The sequence below is a fragment of the Haplochromis burtoni genome, unplaced genomic scaffold, assembly GCF_018398535.1.
Source record: "Haplochromis burtoni strain Fernald_Lab_line unplaced genomic scaffold, NCSU_Asbu1 Contig_49, whole genome shotgun sequence".
Classification (NCBI taxonomy): domain Eukaryota; kingdom Metazoa; phylum Chordata; class Actinopteri; order Cichliformes; family Cichlidae; genus Haplochromis; species Haplochromis burtoni.
Genome location: NW_024582410.1, coordinates 2,566,999 through 2,586,141, shown reverse-complemented (window position 1 = coordinate 2,586,141; position 19,143 = coordinate 2,566,999). Strand labels below are relative to the sequence as shown.

At 39.5% G+C, this 19,143-nt stretch overlaps 1 protein-coding gene across 4 annotated transcripts in view; it reads right to left on the bottom strand.

The window, feature by feature from the left end:
* Positions 1–19,143, bottom strand: part of syt1a (synaptotagmin Ia) — a 216,846-nt gene that overhangs the window by 150,030 nt on the left and 47,673 nt on the right. For 3 of the 4 annotated variants that reach the window (XM_005923509.3, XM_014333939.2, XM_042220506.1), the window contains exon 2: positions 13,480–13,527. The exons of the other annotated variant lie outside the window; for it this stretch is intronic. The gene's annotated coding sequence lies outside the window, so the exon portion shown is untranslated. The remainder of the gene's footprint in view (positions 1–13,479; positions 13,528–19,143) is intronic. 4 annotated transcript variants of the gene reach the window in all.

The window sequence follows — 19,143 nt, the reverse complement described above, 5'->3', positions numbered from 1 at the left end:
AAGTGGCCTAGGTGTGCACAAAAAGCTGAAAAAATTATAAATGCTGTATTTTTCCTTATTTTTGAGGCCATTTGAAAACAGGAACGGTTCAGTGGGGTAAAGAAAAAAAAAAGGTTTGGTGATCCAGAGAGCGCACCAGCCTGAAAGGGAAAGAATACAGCATCGAGCTGACCCCTGCTGTGACAATTACTCCAATGGGACACATGGATGCTGTGGCGCTTTTATGCTGTGGACTTAAAAGCTCTCTGGAATTTGTTTTGCTTCTTCCTAAGATGTTCACATCATGTGTAAGGTTTACATCATTTTGAACCTGTCTGTACAACAATTACGGTGCATCTGTCACAATTTTTTTGAACTACTGCATTTACTGAAATGCAATTTCTGGGTGCACTTTCATTCTTTTCTGACATTTCTGTGGTTGGCAAACATAATCTACGTGATATTTGAGATTTAATAAAACTTCTTCAGTTTTTCAAATAATAACATAATGCATTTTTGGGTTTAGAGTTACAAAATTCCTCAGCTTATTTGTCTAACAAAGCAGCTTGTGAGGCAAAGCGCTTATTCTTGGAGGTGTGAAAAACCTGACGTAGTTTTCAGAAATAACTGCAGTCTTAGGAGGCGTTTTGTTACCTAGCAACGTGACTGCAAACCTACTTTGACGCAGCGTTAATGATTAAGTTACACATTAAACAGAATTTGAAACGTACTACCAACAGACTCGCAGCCGAGGACAGAGCAACACAACTTTAATGGAGAAAAAAAAAGGTGTCCGTTTCGTCTTCGATGGGAAGAACAATTGCCTAAGGTACCGCTTGTTCCCCTCCCTGAAACATGGGAGGGAGGAATTAACAATCCTCTCTGTGGAAGTGTTAATGAAGTCATGCAGGCAGAAGGTTCACCGCTGTTTGAACACAACAAACAGACACCCAGAATTATACTCCAATGTTCAATTTATAGTCGACTGTGAGCCAGCGCAGCATTAAACAAGCATCTGGGTGTTTTGGCTCATGCCACCGTGGGCTAGGCGGAGAAATCCCTCTTCCTTTGCGAGGCTCAGCAGAGAAATGCAACCACATCTGAGGCCACCTCATCGAATGTGAAAAGGAAAAATAAGTAAAGTTTAATTGTGTTCTAATAGTTCTAATGTGCTGGGGGTTTTTTCAGGTTCTCCTACTCCAGCAGTAAGAACAGGCCTCATCAACCTGAATAAAAGGTTGCTTGGATTGCTTGGATTGTGGAGAGTGCAAAGACTCATGGGAAATTTACACTTACTTTGGTACAGTTGTTTAACTAACACAAATATCTAAACAGCAACTCAATGCATTTAGGCTTACAGACATGGCCACGATGACTTGCTGGAAGTCAAACTGAACATCAGGAAGGGTGTGTGACTTCTAATGCGGCATGGTTGTTGATGCCAGATGGGTTGGTCTGACTATTTTAGAAACTGCTGATCTACTGGGATTTTGTACTCCAACACACTCCACAGTCACCACAAGTAAACAGAGCAACTCTAGATGAAAGCTGAAAGGGAGATTCTGATCATAGATGTGCAGCCGATGAATCTGCACCACCAATTTCCAGCACCTCGTTGAATCTGGATAAAAGGTTTCAGCAGTTCCGAAGGTAAAGGGTACCAACCCAGTACTAGCACAGTGCACCTAGTAAAACTGGTGAGCATACATTCAAGCTCAAACCTATTTAGACTCAAGTGTCAGCTGAAAGCCTTTTCATGTGGTTTGGAGTGTTTGTGTGGCCAGAAAGAGTCTTAAGATTTAGCTGAGTGCTAAGGTTTTAGTGCCACCTCTCGTCTAACCACATGAAATAAGGGATTGGGTAATACATACATGGCTGATGATCAGAAAATATTCTGCATGGAAAAAAATGTGTTTTTATAGAATTTTTATTCTTTATTTTGAATGTATTGCCAGTAATTAATGTTTGAATAGCATCATCAAAGAGAATCTGTACTTTAGGGTGAAATTAATAAAAAAAAATGCCATCCAGCAGTACCAAACTACCAAATTAATTTGCACCCTATCTGATACTCCTTATGATACTGTAAGAAAGTGAAGGAACTTAAGTCAGACCATGTGGTTTGCAGAGAACATGGAGAATATGAAAAAGTGTCAGCCAAAATTACAAATCCATGTCTAAGGCAAACATGCTGCAAACATTGATTGTCACTAGTCTTACTAATCCATCTGAGAGTTTGTGGCCACAGGCTCTAATAAGCAAAGTCACGAGCTGAACAGGCATCATCAGTGTGATTGAGTTCACCCCTGTGGTCTGTTTAAATATTTCCCTGCCAGATTAAGTTTGCTAAAGTAAACACAATTACGTTAGCCTCTGCGTATGTCATTATTGGAGGTGAGGCACAGGGATGGGCATGGGCCACAGTGGCACTGAGAGGCTACTAAATTGCTCCTGAGTCAGGCTATCAATCCACTAGATGTTCAATTCAAAGAAGCCTGCAGGCAGACCAACTGAGAAGGCCAAATGTCTGCTTTGCTTAAAGTCCAGATGCACTCCTTTGGCTTAAACTGAGCAGAGTGAAAGAACAGAGAGCAAACTTAAAAGTAAAAAACAAACACCAAGTAAGCAAATGAAAAGATGCATAAAAATGACAATTAGATCAGGAACACCACAACAAACAAAAAAGAAAAACAATATGCATTTATCTTGGGTTTTGATACCATTTTAAACCTGAAACTGGCACATTTCCTCATATGTTGGATTAGGTTCACTCTTCAAACTTATATTACACTGACGCGATTGCATCACAGAGTAGCAGGTGGAAAAACGTACTATAAGTGTTTGTTTCTCAGGGAAACAGTTGTGAGTGGGAGAATCTGAATGAACTTTACTGAAAGTCTGATGCATTTTAGTACATATAGGAAAACTCAGTGAGAATGAACTGTGAGGAAATCACAGTTCATTATGCTGTATCTCCCGTGTATTCTGTCTGATTTCATATGGGTTGGAAAAGACTCCAGCCTTTCATGGAGTTGCACCTCAATGAAAAACAAATTGGAAACCACACCATGTTTAAGGGCTTCATTTGTGCTCGTTTGTTACAAATGTGCAGCAGGAACCGCATTTTGCTACTCTTTGAATATCTACCAAGCAGTAGCTTAATCCCTGAGCTGAAAAGCAGCTCTACCCACACTCCCCGAGGAGTGGAGCGATGGATTAAATCCACAGACCGTACCTCACACCTACACCGGCCCACTCAATCTGTTTTAAGTTTCCCCCAGTTTCAGATGTTTCGGCGTCCCTGTGGTGTTAACACAAAAACAAATGTTGCTTAATATTGACATCCACTCAGTTTGGAAGTGCCTCGGGCTCAGGCATCGTGATGAGTCACCAGAAGCTGATCTCAGAGCAGTTTGAGAAGCTTACCTGCCCTAGATATTTCACATATCTGAGGAACAAATTCGAATGCAGCAGCTTTGATCTTGTTAATATGATGCTCGCCATGGTTTCTGCCACTTTTAGTGCTGGAGTCAATTTCCCTCTTCCTGCCAGCAATCAGTGGACTGGGCCGGGACAATGGCTCCTTCTGTCTCATTCCTTCTCTCTTTGTTTCTTCACAGTTTCAATCATCAAGTAATAATATCGTATTCATAGCTAGGTTTGGTGTTTTTGCAAGTGCAGAACATTGACTTTAGAAACTATCAACAGTTTGTCATAGCAGGAGGGTTTACTCTGTCAAACTTTTGCGTTTTGTTCCATATGAGCCATTTAGGGCATGTAAACAACTTACGAGCCGCTTGTTAGCTTGTCGTCCCACAGTGTTTGGATTCAAAGAGCCAGTTAAAGAAAAAGACACCACAGAGAAAAAGCTGAAAACGAGCACTGTTTTTTGGGTATTTGGGTGTGTGTGGGGCAGTGATTAAAGATTTCTGCCCATTTTTCATTTTGTTCTGCCGCACAACTTCTAGCTTAACTTGTTGCTTTTCATTCATCTTTCATCCTCATCATCACTAAACATTCTTTAGCTGTAGCTTTTGTGCTACAGTCACTCTTGGCAAAACGGTGTTTGGAGTCGATGGCATGACTTTGAAATGGTCACTTCAAAGATGAGGACCAGGTCTGCGACTTCCTCCACTCAGTTACTGTCTTCAAAGCAACTTTGAACTTTACTTAAAAATCTGGGCATGGAAGCACAGAAGTGGGCCCAAGCACTTTTTCATCTTTGCTTGTTGCAGATGATGTTATTCTGTTGGCTTCATCAGGCGGTGACATCCAGCTTTCCCAGCGCTTCTCAGCCGAGCATGTAGCATAAGAATCAGCACCTCAAATTCAAATTCAAATTTTATTTGTCACATACACTGTCATACACAGTATGATATGCAGTGAAATGCTTAGACAACTGCTCGTGACCTAAAGAAAAAAGTCTCCTCCAAGTCCGAGACAATGATTCTCGTCCGGAAAAGGTTGGAGTGCCTACTACGAGTCAGGGACAAGTTACTTTTCGAGGTGGAGAATTTTAATTAGCTCAGAGTCTTGTTCACAAGTGAGGGGAGAGAGAAGACTGACAGACAGGTCGGTTTGTAACCGAAAAAACGAGGTCACAGACATCAAGTGGTGGAAATGAGTTTTGTTTATAGTTTAGCTGGCCTCCCTTAGAGATAGGGTGAGGAGCTTGATCATTCAAGAAGGAGTCTTAGTAGAACCGCTGCTCCTATTCATCAAAATTAACCGTTGAGGTAGTTCAGGCCTCTGACTAGGATGCCTCCTGAACACCTTCTGGGTGAGATATTCCAGATATCTCCTGATAGGAGGAACCCCCAGGACAGACCCAGGACAACCTGGAGAAAGTACTGTATATCTCTTGCCTGCCTTGGGAACCTCCCTTGTCCCCCCAGATGAGTTGGAAGAGATGGCTGGGCCAAGGGAATGCTGGGATTCTCTGGTCAGACTGCCGCCCTAGCGACCCGAACCGTAGAAAATGGGTGGACGGACAGACTTTGGTGAAGATAAAGAGGTATGTTTATGTCATCAGTGTACCTGTTGTGATCTGGAGCACAGTCACAGATTTCTTGAACACAAGTTCAAATCAAAAACAATGTGAATGTGATGGCAGTGGTGTGTCACTGTGTGTGTTAGCCTTCCTGTATTTGGTCCCTGAGAGTTATCTGACACCACGAAGCTATCTTTCATGAGACAAACTCAAGGCGTAAGAAAACCTTCCTTCAATTTCGCACACACTGGGAGTTGGCGGTGCCCTTTCACACTGTTGCATTTCTATTCCTGTACAGACTTGAGGAGAAAATTTAGAAGTTGAAGTTTTCCAACACACCTGTGCAAACCGGGGGTGGTAGACTCAATCTGTCCTCCAACCGGTGATATGCCCACTATGTTAGCGTCACCAAAGCTAGATGTCAGTTTCAGTAGTGGATTATTTATACGTTATCTGTACTTTATCTAAGTACTTCAATCAATTTGGCTTAAAAATTAACCAAATTAATCCAATCAAATGTTCCACTTTAAATATATTCGATTTTAAATGACATAATTTAATTCAATTACGAAAAGTATTTTACCCTCCTGTTCAGTTAAGTCAGCACAGCAGTTAACTGTCTTATTATCACATTTTTCCTATTTTAGTGGTTCCCATTATCAAAGCAAAGACTTGCTGCACTGCAAGGCCTGTGAGCAACTGAAATTCATCCAGTTTTATTAGAGTGCAGCTGGGCTTCTTACTGCTAAACATGTATGCAAATTTTCTGAAACTTAACTAATGAATTTGACAGCCATCCAAAGAAACCAGAAGTGCCTTCAACAGCTCAGCTCACACACTATCAATGAGCCACACGTTCCTCTCTCAAGGGGGAGAAGAGGAAGCAGGGTCGGTCTTTTGTATTTGTCATATCTCCTCCAGCCCATGGTGACCGCAATGTGTCTCAAACGCTTTGGCTCACAAAGGACAGATCGACACCAAGGAGCCAGGGGAATGGGAGCATTGTGGGAAATGGCTTCCCTGTGGCCATTTTGAACATGCCAGGCCATCTTTCCACATGTGCTGTCTTCTCTTAAGCTTATCCAAGGGGGATTTGTCCCCCCCTCTCTCCCCAAATAAGGATCATAGAGCTACATTGACAAGCCATCCTATCTGATGGTTACTAAAAACACTATGTGGCACCCTCAAGCCACTGAAGAACACAAAAAGCACATTTCTTTAAAGAATATATGTAATCTTTATGGGCCATGTGAAAATATAGTTTAAATATATGAAAGGGGACATGCTATACTAATTTTCAGCTCCATATTTCTATTCTTGGACTTTATAGAGTAGGCAGTTTGCCTCCCACGAGGGAGGAAGCAACCTGCAGGGTCAATGCAAGGCAAATGCTACACATTCACCTTGCTGTAAAAGGTCCGGAGGTTGACGGTGATGAAGGCTCATCCTCTGAGCAACCAGCTGATTGTGAAATGAGAAAAAAATTTCATGCAATCACAAAAACAAAAAGAAGGTTGCCCATCTATTTTCACTTTAGTGTGACTGAGCAATATCAACTGTCTTCTGATTGGCTGACACTAGAAAACAGAAGGTCTAAACAACAGGTGGGTGGGGCTGTGCACTCAGAGGTAGAGCTGTGTGCCTGAGACGATCACATTAATAACATACAGCCTGGTTCTTTTCTTTTTCCTGTATCGAAAAGATTATGCTGCAATTTATGGCAATGTTAAATGTTGTTAGTGGGTGTTGTGCTCCTTAATGCACCTCTTTTAACAACAGTTATTACACATAGCATCAGTTACAAAACTACGGCTTTGTTGTGTTGAATATTCCCAGTTCTGGATGTTACCTGAAACTCAGCTATTTGATAACGATGCCGACTCAAATTTGATTCAATGAGCAAGGCAGGAAATGAAATAGCAGCAAGATTAAAATGGAGAACAAGGACTTGCTGTCTGCCCCTCTGAAAAGAAAACACTGCTGAATACTAAGCTTGACAGTGGAGAAGAAGGATTGAATTTTGTGCCGGCAATGACAAGTTTAAAAAGTGAATGAGAATGTGACTGATAGAGGTTTAGTCTGGGAACTATCACACACTTACAAAGCTAGCAATAGTTAGAAATTGTTATTGAGACAAGCTTCAACTCTTTTTCCCTTTAAGTTCAATATCATCCCAATTGTTCCTCATTTGTTTGTACTTGGTTTGACCTATAGTGTAAGTTTTAAAAAATCATGTTGCTACCAAAAAAGGATTAGTTTTCCTTGATGCTTCACATTTTTAATGGGCAACCTATCTGCCAGCTTATCTTTGGATCTTTTTAAAACAAATAAGGTTAAACCTAAATGAGATTTCCCAAGAGATTACCATTATCTTTATCACCATCTTTATAATCAAGCCAGTACCATGCACATCACTTTAATATGGTGGGATATGCAAAAAGCAATTATGTCAGCCTCGGTGTTATTAAGATTCCATTTTAATCTCAGTAACAGGAGTAATAGTGTCTGCAACCATGCTAGCAGTTCTAAGTGCTGCTTTGAGCTAAATGCTCTCTTCAGCATGTTAACAAGCTCACAACTGATATTTGCTGATATTTATGAAGTACTATATTTACTGTGCTCACTATACTTACTAGTTAAAAACAAAAAATAACAACTGAGGTCAAGGAAATGTCATAACATTTCCCCCCCCCAAAACTAACAGCATTTTCTTACCAATTTGAAAATGTGGTAGATGTGTCTCCAGTGGATTTGATTAAATCTGCAGTAGGCCATTATCTACAAAAGTCTTGGCATATGAACGCACTTCACATATTTTTTTTTTAATATTTAAGGCTACGTTCACACTGCAGGCGAAAGCACATCAAATCCAACTTTTTTGACCCTATGCGACCCAAATCCAATGATGGTATGACAGTGTGAACGGCACAAATCCGATATTTTCAAATCCAATCTGGGTCACTTTCGTATGTGGTACTGAATCCGATACATATCCGATGTTTTAGAAAGCGACTGCTGTTTGAACGGTCATGTCGCATTAAATCCGTTTTTTATGTCACTGACACAAGACAGACGCCAGTTATCAGCGCCGGAGAAGATATTGTGAATGCTTCCTGGCCGTCCAGTATAGATGTCAGTGAAACTGTTGGGAAGACAACGTTGAAGAAACGTGAACATTTTATTCGTACTGTATAATCTGCAGATTCTGACAGAAATCTGCAACTATGCTTTGAAGCAGCGCTCCTCTCTAAAACAGCAATAAGGATAATTATTAGGCCATATGCAAATAACAAAATAACTTTATAACTTAAAGCAAAATTGGGGAACGTAAGCTCCGAAACAAGTCTTTATATTAAGGGCCATCAGTCAAACAATACTGTTTGGTCTGAGTCTAAACAGAGCGCGTTGTGTGTGACGTCTTCTTTTGTGCATGCGGGCCACTTTGAGGGCTCACACTAGAGCGCGTTTGCTGTCACACTTTATTTGTAGTGTGAACAAGCAGACAAGAAAAATTGGATTTGATCAAAAAGTCTGAATTGAGCATTAAGACCTGCAGTGTGAACGTAGCCATAGTTGCCGACTTCAGATTTCACACAGTACTCAATCACCACTCTCCAAAATCAAAATCCTCTGCTTAACTAATTGTAAAGACTTTTGTCCCCCTCTTCGTGCTACTTCATACACCTTAACTGATGCAGTCAGAGACCTGTGATTGGATTGGTCAGTCTATTATCACAGGTTAGACTTTCTAAAGTGCACAGAAGAAGAAGAATTGAATTCATTTTCACTGAGACTGGACAACTGAACTAGTCTATGTCGATTGTCACCTTTTCAATTGCATAATTTTTGTAGTTGTAATTTGCAAATGTCAGTAGTTTACCTCCTTGAGGTAAATATTCAACATCAACTAAATCAGAGAGAAGAATGATCAGCTGACTTGGGATACCTCTTGTTTCTTTGGTGTACTGATTTTAAGACACTTGCCAACGCTAGTTCAGAGATTGCTTGAAATAAATTGCTGAAAGGAAGATGAATGTTTTGTCCAGCAATATCATAAACATGCTGACTACTCGAGCTTTAAGTTGCATTTAGTTTACTACAATATAAATATGTCCATAGTAGGGACATTCCAAGCAATTAATTTACAGACTTATCTGACTTTATGAACAAATAGTTCACAAAGTTAGACAACAGCCAGTCAAAATAGATTGTTAAAGACCGTCTATTGATCCTGAAAACAAACCAACTCAAACCCCAGTAAAATATGCAGAACTTAACTGGACATAGCGTTTTCAGTGGAGAAACATTTCGTCACTAATCCAAGTGACTTCTTCAGTCTCAGCTGACTGCAGGTTTCCCCGACCTTATAAACGGTACAGTTTCATGACTGAAACTAACACCACTGGATAACGATGGGCGGCGAGGTCAGTTTTTTGATCATCAACATTCAAATTGTCATGACCATTGACCAAAGTCCACTGATCAATGGCACCATTCATAGAGAGTTGGGGAATGGCTGCAATCACAGCATTGTAAGATCCTGAAAGATGTACCCTTAGGCCCCCTCCTCGATTCAGAGATGGTCGTTCCCTTTTCACGTAAATGGCCTCCTTGACTCCGCACTCCATCCAGATCAACAGAATCAGCTTTTTGAGATTTCCCTAAATGGATGATTGAGCATGCATCAAGACTTAACTGAGAAAGTTCAGGTTGTGTTTTGTCACATATAAACTTTTAAGCTTGTTAGAATTCTATTGTATTTACGTGTATGTAAATCAGTAAATCATTGCACCCATTTTATATTTTCCTAGTAAAATATAAAGAGTTGAGTGGTGACTCAAGACTTTTGCACAGTACTGTAAGTGCATCCGCAAACTGTAAATAAAAACAACTGCAAATTACATAAATGTGACTCGTCTTTGGCTTACATGATTACCATGCATCTACAAAGTGCTTCTGCTATTTTCCAAAACATCGCACTTTTAGCAGTTAGATGAGGGGAGGTGAACACATCAGCCACTTATTAGTTGTTAAAGTAATGTGAAATTTAAAATGGCTCAGCACACTGTTCTCTGCTTTCTGCGCACTGAAAATGCCAGGAGGTTATACAGCCTTCTCAGTCAAACACTATAAAATATCTGCAAAATACTACACCAACAAACACTGCTCTGAAAACACCACCAAATTACTTTTTTTAACAATCCCAAAGATGTTCACTTTAAGTGAAGAAACAATGAATCACCTCTGAAACACTACACTTTATCTTTGGAAGCCATTAAGGCTCGTCTTTCGTCATATGGGTAATTTGTCGAACACATTTCTGGTCATGTTGTTTTTATTTTGAAGCACACTGAACCTGTGTGTTAGCCGTACTCTTTTTTTTCAGTGGCTGACGAACAATAAATGAGTTTAAAAGGGGAATAAGTGCGCTCATCCTTCTGTTACCCTCCGGCAAAACGTAGAGCCTGGGTAGACTAGGATTTAACCCAATCATATGGCATGAAGGATGATTAATATGCTTGCTAATGTGAGGCGGCTTAAACATCTCTGGATGTGAGATCAGGTAAACAGCAGTGAACACCGGCAACTGGAGGTGGGAAGTGCACAGTCCATCAATCATGGTTGACAGCTGGGACAGACGCAGGAACTATCATCATCATCATCATCAGATAGGAGTGGGTGCTACACTGCTTCAAATCACAGTGCTAATTAGTGCTATCTGCAAATGTACACTTATGTATAGAGAAACTCAAGAGAATTATTCTGAATTATTCTGTATTAACTAATGTTTAGCAAGTCCAAATAAACTGTTTTACACTTCTTTTGAGCTCAATACTGAGCACAGCACTCCTTTTAATTTGCTACAGTTAGAACTGATGCTTTCATAGTGGAGGTAATGTAACATCTTGAGTGGCTACTAGCAACAAAGCAGGAATGATGACCGACATCAAACCAAAAAGCCAAAAGCAGAGACAGTAGTCAGGACTATCTATTAATATACAGTAGTACTCTCTCAAGGTTTACTGTCCTCAACTAACAGGTATGAGAAGATAGCAGAAAAAGTAATAAACCCTCACCACTCAAATTATGAATGTCCTTGATTAGGGCTGTGCAATATGACCAAAATCTCATATCCTGATATAAGAATTCCATCGTCCCGATAACGATATAAATCACAAAAATGTAAAATTTTCTGTAAATTATGTGAATCTCGGGCAGCTCGACTTGCGTGAAGTGTTTCCAGCTGCGCGTCATGTAGCTGGAGTCGAGTGTTTTAACCGATGCATGAAGCTACACATTTTTAGACATAAGTTGTAACGGCCGCCGTTTTCTTTGTGAGTATTTATTACACGGCGTGCTGCGGGGAAAAGCCTGTTCTAACGTTTGAGTCTAAGGTTTCTTTTTTAGCACCTGACAGCTCTTTTTTACTTCTCATCCATAAACACTCTGCCTCTTTCACGTGATTCAGTTTATTTTGAAAAGTCTCAACAGGATCTTGAGCTTTATTGTGAAAGGTTTATGTGGAACAAGCGGACACGCGATGGTGATTGTTACCGTCGTTGTTGCTAACCACAACGCATAAAAACAGGCGCTTGTCCGTCCATAGTGTGGTTATATTAAATATAAGAGAAAGAGAGAACTTTAAGAAATGAATATAGCCACTACAGTGACCATCAAAACGATGAAAAAATATTGCTGTAAACAGTTTATTTTGCGACACTGCAAAACAAACGATAGTGTAAAATGAAACGATAGACGTTTTTATATCGTCATCCGATATATGTTGTTATATCGAACAGCCCTATCCTTGATTATATTCAGATTATTCCAGCCTCAGCAGGAGACCTAATTGGAGGCATACACAGTGTGTACTGGGCTACCTACACATCAAACCTACAGGAGCTGCCATAGAAGCCCAAGCCATGAAGCTCCCAGCACACAGTTTTTGTGCTGATGTTTGGAATTTCACAGCTACTGAGTTTTACACCAGGCTTATTATAGTTGAGGAAAATTAAACTACAAACTAAAACTGGATGAGAAAAAACATTGAAGTTTACTAAAATAAAAACAAAAACAAATGAACTCTAACTACAATGATTTTGCCAACTTGGAAAACTAACAAAATAAAAACACAGGAAATATCATTAGATTGGAAGAAATGTCACCCAGTCACCTGATGCACTCTTTAAAGTGACCCATTCTTTCACAGATATGTGTAAAGACACACTGCAAGGCTATCTGCTTGATTTTACACACCTGAGGTAAGGTGGCTGAAAAAACTGAAACTGAGAGATACCATACTATATGGATACCATATGGTATCCATATAGTATGTTGGCATTTGTGTAATTAATCTCACTGCCTGAAGGGAAGATAAACTTCAGTTTTTGGTCTGCTGTCATAGCAACATGAAGTAGTCACAAAAAAACCCCACTATTTCTTTGTGTTTATAGAGATAATTTGGCACCACAACTTTTGAAGTAGTGTATTTCATAAGAAAGCACATTTCAGGTCTGCAGCAGATATTCAGTACAGACCGAGCAGAGAGACACAAAAGTGTTATTGCCTAAACCTAAAAAAGTATTTTCTGTTTAAACCTAACAAATGAGTTTCTATATTCTAATCATAACTAGGTCATTTTAAATGTCACCAAGTAAAGTATTTTTTTAGTTATTGACATATTGAAAAACAATACAAATGTGTGATGTTTAGGACTTGAACTTGGGAGCAGCAAAACTATTCACTCCGCAAAAAATAGCACTTGAAAATCTAGTGTCCGGAGGCAAAAACCAGTCGATTACAAGTCGTGACTATTTTCAAACTGTTGGGAGACTATGTTGTTATTTTAAGTGCAATAAGCAATTCTCTCTGCACTGTTCATGTTTGCTATTCATAGACAGGCTTTATGTAGCTTTGTTGACCCCAGTATGTCGGTTTCTAAGATTCAATCCCAAAGCAGTTCTGCTTGATTGAATTGCTTGAAATATTTATCCAAACATTCAAGTAAAAGTCCGGCCTACTAAATAACGAATAAACAGAAAACACAAAAGCCAGTACTCATCCACCTGACTGGATGGCCACGCCGGTCCTTCTGATCACAGCTGACTTCACTTCATTGAATTAACACACAGCTTTCTGGGCTACAGGCTCAGGGGCCATGTTGGAGCCTCACTGGTGAATATTAGATTGCACGCCTCCAGATCTCATTAAAGGAGGCAACAGGACAATGTCTGCATCTCAAACGAGACCAGAGGCCATCAAGCATTCTGGCTCCCTGTTGGATTTACTGATTTGATTGATACTGTGTGCGTGCATCAGAGAATAACAGAGGGCAAGATGTCATTTTTGGTAAATATAATTAAGGCATTTTTATAAACTACACAATTGGTGGAAAATTGGAATTTGGGAGTGTATAGCATGGGGTAAAGGGCGTACACTAAAGGCCCTGTCCATTTTCCATACAGGTGAAATGACAGATCTGATGAAAAGCCTATTGGCCTGACACTTACAGTATCTTCAGTCAAAGACGTTCCTTCCTGTCTTCCACTTCCAGCTCACTGAAAAACAAATTTCACAGTGTCATTATAAAACGAAAATCTGCACTAACAGGAGATATGTAATCTGTGCTGACAAATACAGGGTAAGAGTAAAACCAATGTTTTTTAAATGGCTTGGGTAATCCCACCAGTATTTTTTTAAATGTAATGAAATGGGCCAAATGAAGGCATACAACTGAGGCTTCCCTGAAAATTTAATTAGTGGGTCACTGTAGGATTTTTTTAATAAAGATGTCCAGTATTAGCCACAGACTATTAGATAGTTTTAAATAAATACTACTTGTGCCCGAAGGCGGAGGTTTTATGGTGGTTAATTGCTAGTAGCCGCTAATTAATGTAGTTCATACTGTTAAATCTTTCAGTGTCCACTATTAACTTCAGTGAATAAGCTTAGAGGTGGTATGTTATGTCAGGCAATACGAGGAAATTAAAATACATGCTTTCAAATCCATCCTAACCACACTGTAGGACAAAGACAAGCTTTTTCCTCTTTCACTAAATGTAATATATGTATAAACATAACATACACACCTTTTTGTCAAACAGTATTTATATTTAAATTAACAGAAAGACATAACAGCTGCAGATGACTCAACAAAATTTAGTAAACATGGCTTGTAAACTTTCATTTTTAACAGATTAGACCAGAGCGTATCCTGAATACGATGCTTTTAAATTATTATTATAATACCTCTAATTTCCTCCTACAGCAGTTTCCATTCTAAAATAAATGTATTTTTTTTTCATCCCAATTCTCATTTTGTCCTTCAGTTCCATAAGAAATAATTGGGTTTACCCTAATTTTGAACTCAATTAGCTTGGGTTTCAATCTTTTTTTTTTTTTTTCAAATGTTGTGAAACTGATTTGTATCTTAACTTCAAACCTCTGTTTTAAAATGTTAATACATCTTACAATAATTGGTGACAGGCATCGGTGGTCTCATTTACAGGAAGCAGATGGCACATTGTGTAGCAGTGCAGCAGTAGCAAACAACACATGCTGGTACCCTTAAATAGGTTCAAAGGACAAACAAGCAATAGAAATCGTAACAAAAAGAAACCATAACTATTCATACCTTTCTCTACAGTTCTCAAAAATGAGAGTCTGACTACACTGGATACTCGTCACTGGATCTTTGAGGCTCATAATAAAAAGAGATGAGAGGAACATGTTTATACAACAGGTGCTTGTGTTTGATCCAGCCAAACATGCAAAACCAACACGGTATGTCAAACAAGAGGATAACTTGAGATTGTAGGAGGTACTTCCATGTGATATGCAGCCACTTGGTTATGTAGGTGGTCTCAATTTAATCCTTTTAATTTCATTTTCCAGAACCCCCACAAGCCCAGAACGTACAAGATCAAAGCTGTACTGTACGCTGGCGTCATAGTGCTTCTTAACTGGCCCTGCAAGGATGGTGCTATTAAAGAGAAACTTGGGGATTGTTTTTTTTTTTTCAGTCAGGGAGCAGCGACCCTTAAGAAAGTTGAAGCATTGCCTAAAGGAAACATTCGTTTTGTACAAGGCTGGCAATATTGCACCATATCCAAAGGTGTAAAAACTCCATGCCATTAACAGGACTGGTAGAAAAAAATAACAGCCTGGTCTGGTGGCAAAATGTGGAAGCACCTTCAGCATTTCTTGCATTTTCTTCCTTTGGCTTTTTTTTTTTTCAATTTGGAAATAGACATGTCCAATAAAGCAAATCTACAGGTTGAATATTATCACCTTCAGAAACTTGTGAGAGATTATGTTGAATGTAATGAAGTAATCTTTGTGAATGTAAAACAAGCTGCCAAATATATCCGAGTTAAGTAACTGGTACATATCAGCCACTAATTAGCAGCTGATATTTACCAGTAGACAGCAGGAGGGCTTTGAAAGCCAACTCTGTGCTTTTACTGAAAAGGTGTTTCATGAATGTGTAACAGACATGTGGGCTTGAAAAACACCTCACCATATACCCACTGGGATACTTGGTCCCAAAATAGACTTCAAATGCCTGGGGAAACCAGTCAGCCTCACTGGCATTAGCATCCAGTAATCTAAGTGGAGAGGGCCTAAAGAAATGTCTATTTTTTATAGTGGAGAGGTCAAGAATAGGCCTTTTACAGTGAGTAATGTGCCTGAGGGTTCTGCTGCCAAATGTTAACAAAGAATGCGTAATTAATATCACTTAAATCATATCCTATCAAGTCAATGTCCTAATAATCAACATAGACAACTGCAGTTATAATCATTACCACAAAAGAAACTGATACAACAGAAATAAACAAATGTAGCAGACAAGCTATGAATCAAGAAGACTTGATACACGTCACCAAAATGATTGGCCAAGTTTCTAAAGTACAGCGAGTAATGGCAGCCCTCTTGAAGCTAAAACTAATTTGGCATGATGGGACCTTTCATGTTTCATTATCCTAAAGGGAAAAAAAATCCTAAACTTCAGATCTGTGTGTTTTAGTCTATTTCACAGCTTTCAAAGCTATTGCACCATCACAGCTATCCCAACTTTCATTCTATGCTCTCTATTCAAAGGACCCATCTCATGTTGTCCTGCCGCCACACTAATATCCACAGCAAACACCCATCCTGGGAGTCTGCTGGAGGGGAGTTCAAACATGTTTATCATGGCAGTTTCACTGCTTGTCTGTGGGCCAAAGCCTTGTGTCAAAGTGTCAGTGTCTTGATGTTACGTATGTCCTCAACGTTGGCAAAAAACAATGCTGTCCGAAGAGTGTAGAAGCCTATTTAGAGTATATCGATGGTATTCTTCAGAAATTGCTCATGTTGGTGTCAGTTTCAGTAAACATCAGTGTTATTAGAACTGGAGACCAGTGCTGACATTTTCAAGCAAATTTATGCTAATTTCCTGGGGTTTTCCCCACACAGCTGGATCTGGAGTTTACAGAAAAACAGGAAAATATCCAGTGGGCGCACATTTCTCTGGGTGAAAATGCCTTGTTGATCCATGACTAGACTGATGGAGACTACATAGGAAGATGATAAGAGAGCAAAAGCAGCTCAAATGAGCAAGCCAAGGTATGCAGAAGACGATCTCTGAAAGCACAACATCCTGGACCTTGAAACAGATAGTCTACAGCAGCAGAAGACCACATTGGGTGCCACTTCTGTCAGCTGAAATTTAGGCTTTTGTCACGGTGGGGATTGCTGGTGTGTTTGAGGTGTGGACCCAAAATGCAGACACGGGAGAAAAACAAAGTATAACAGAAAGCGAGCCGTTTATTTGAGCTGATGTCAAAACAAAAAAATAAGGCAAGGCAAACTGAAGAAAAACTAACCTGAAACCTAAACTGGCCAAAACTAAAACATGACATACACAGAAAATGAACGTGAACAGGCGCTTGAGGAGAGCCAAAACTCACAGAAACATGCAACCAGACAAACCAACACTGAATAAAGGACTTATATACACAGAAGGCTAATGAGAGGATGGGGAACAGGTGGGAATACAGCTGGGAAAAATCAGACCTAACAAGACAAGGGGAAGCAAAACGAGACCCACTGCACACAGGACAGGGCCTTTCACAATAAAACAGGAAACGGCATTGAACGTAGACATGACAACACAAGCTTGACATAGAGACAAGAAATACCTGAGGAGACATGAAACACATGTAGAGACTAAAGCACTGGCATAACAGAAAGTAAAACACAGAGGACAAGACAGACTATACAGAGGACAGGAAAAGACTCATAAATCACAGAGACATGGATGAGACAAAACCTAGAATAAAACTCAACTAAACCGTAACTAAATAATACCACAAGAACTTCTAACATAAGACAATACAAAATACAAAACAAGCCCAAAATGCTGCGTTACAGACCCAGCCCCTGACAGCTTTTTTTTTTTTATTGCAACATTCGGATGGTAGGTTCATACTTTGTTAGAAACAACATGAAAGCATGGCTCCACACCATCACACCACCAATCAACTGATTGATATGTGTAATGGTGGACCATGTCTATCCCGTGATGACCAGTGTATATCCATTTCCTGATGGTTGTTTCCTGCTTGATAACAAACCATGTCACTAAACTCAAATAATATCAACATGGTTTCTTGAACATGACAATGAGTTCAGTGTAGCTAAATGGCTTCCACAGATCTGTACCATGGATGTAAATCCGCAACAACTGTATGATGCTATCATATCTATATGGACCAGAATGACTAAGCATACTTTCCAGGACCTAGTTGAATTTAAGCACCAAAAAGTAAAGCAGTTTTGATGTCAAGCCGGAGTCTGACCTGGTTTTAATGAATTGGGTGATGAGTGTATATTTACGAGTGTATTCTAGACCACAGAATAATGTAAAACTGAACCAGGGATGACCTGAAACCATCCAAATATCCTAAATAAAGAGACTGACCTCTTAAGTTAAATACCTTTAATCTAACTCGAGTAATTTAACAATGCTATTCCTCAAAGTGAGCGAGCAATACAGGCCCACTGGATGTAAGCTAGTTTTCATAGCTACTAAAATAAATACATAAACCAACCAGAAACTTTTAGGACTAGTCTAACCGCACAGATGAATATTGGAATTAAAATGTGTTTCTTGTGTTCTTCAATTAAGGAAACCTGCATTTTTTTTTTTTGCAGAAATAGAATGAATCTTTTCAAGCCTTCATACCCAACCACTACCAACCCATACAACAATGCATTTGATTCATAAAGTATTCTGATTACTCCACTTTCTGCTAAACTGTGGTCAGTGTGTTCCATTTAAAAATGTCAATATATATTTTCATCATTTTTGCCAGTGTAGACTTGATAACTACAATGGCCAAATGAAAATATGCCGCCTTACATTTTTCAAGATGTACTAAAAATGTTGAAATTTACACACGAAAAATAATTTATTCTGTCAATGATGTAAAACTTCAAACATTCAGACCTTTGAGCCTCGTTTCTTCCCTGGCAGCAATTACAGATCAGAGGAACTTTCTCGAATTCTTCGAAGCAGACCCTCTCAAGCTCCATCAGATTGGATATAAACCGTATGTCAACTGCGATTCTTCAGGCCTCTCCACAGATGTCCTGTGGGGTTTAACTCTGGGCTTTTTATGGGGCTACTCAAGGACAGAGACTTGTCTTCCAGCTACATTGTTGAGAAGAAAGGCATCTTGCCCTAAGCTGAGACTTTACACACTGTGGATAAGTCTGGCCTTTTCTTCAAGGGTGTTTCTATTTTGACTGCAGTGATCCTTCCTAGTTGTCTTCCACACTTATGCTTCCCAGCAGGGATGGTATTAGCCAGATGAACAGTGCCTGATATAGGCTAGACACAGAGCTTGGAGTTCTGTCCAGAGAATTACATCTTTGTCTCTTCAGATGATTGACCAGAGTCCCTTAAAAGTAATTTGACAAAATCAAATAAGCCTTTTACTCAAAAGTGGCTTCTATCTACCTGCTCTTATGTGCACATTCCATGAAATTTGGCACAGGTTCCAGAAACATCAAGGCTAATTAAAGCACACACAGTGCAGCGCACATGATTATAACTAGGAAACCCACTGCAAAAGAGGTAAATACTTCCACAAATGAGGACTTTTTCCATTTAAATATATTTGCAGATCTTT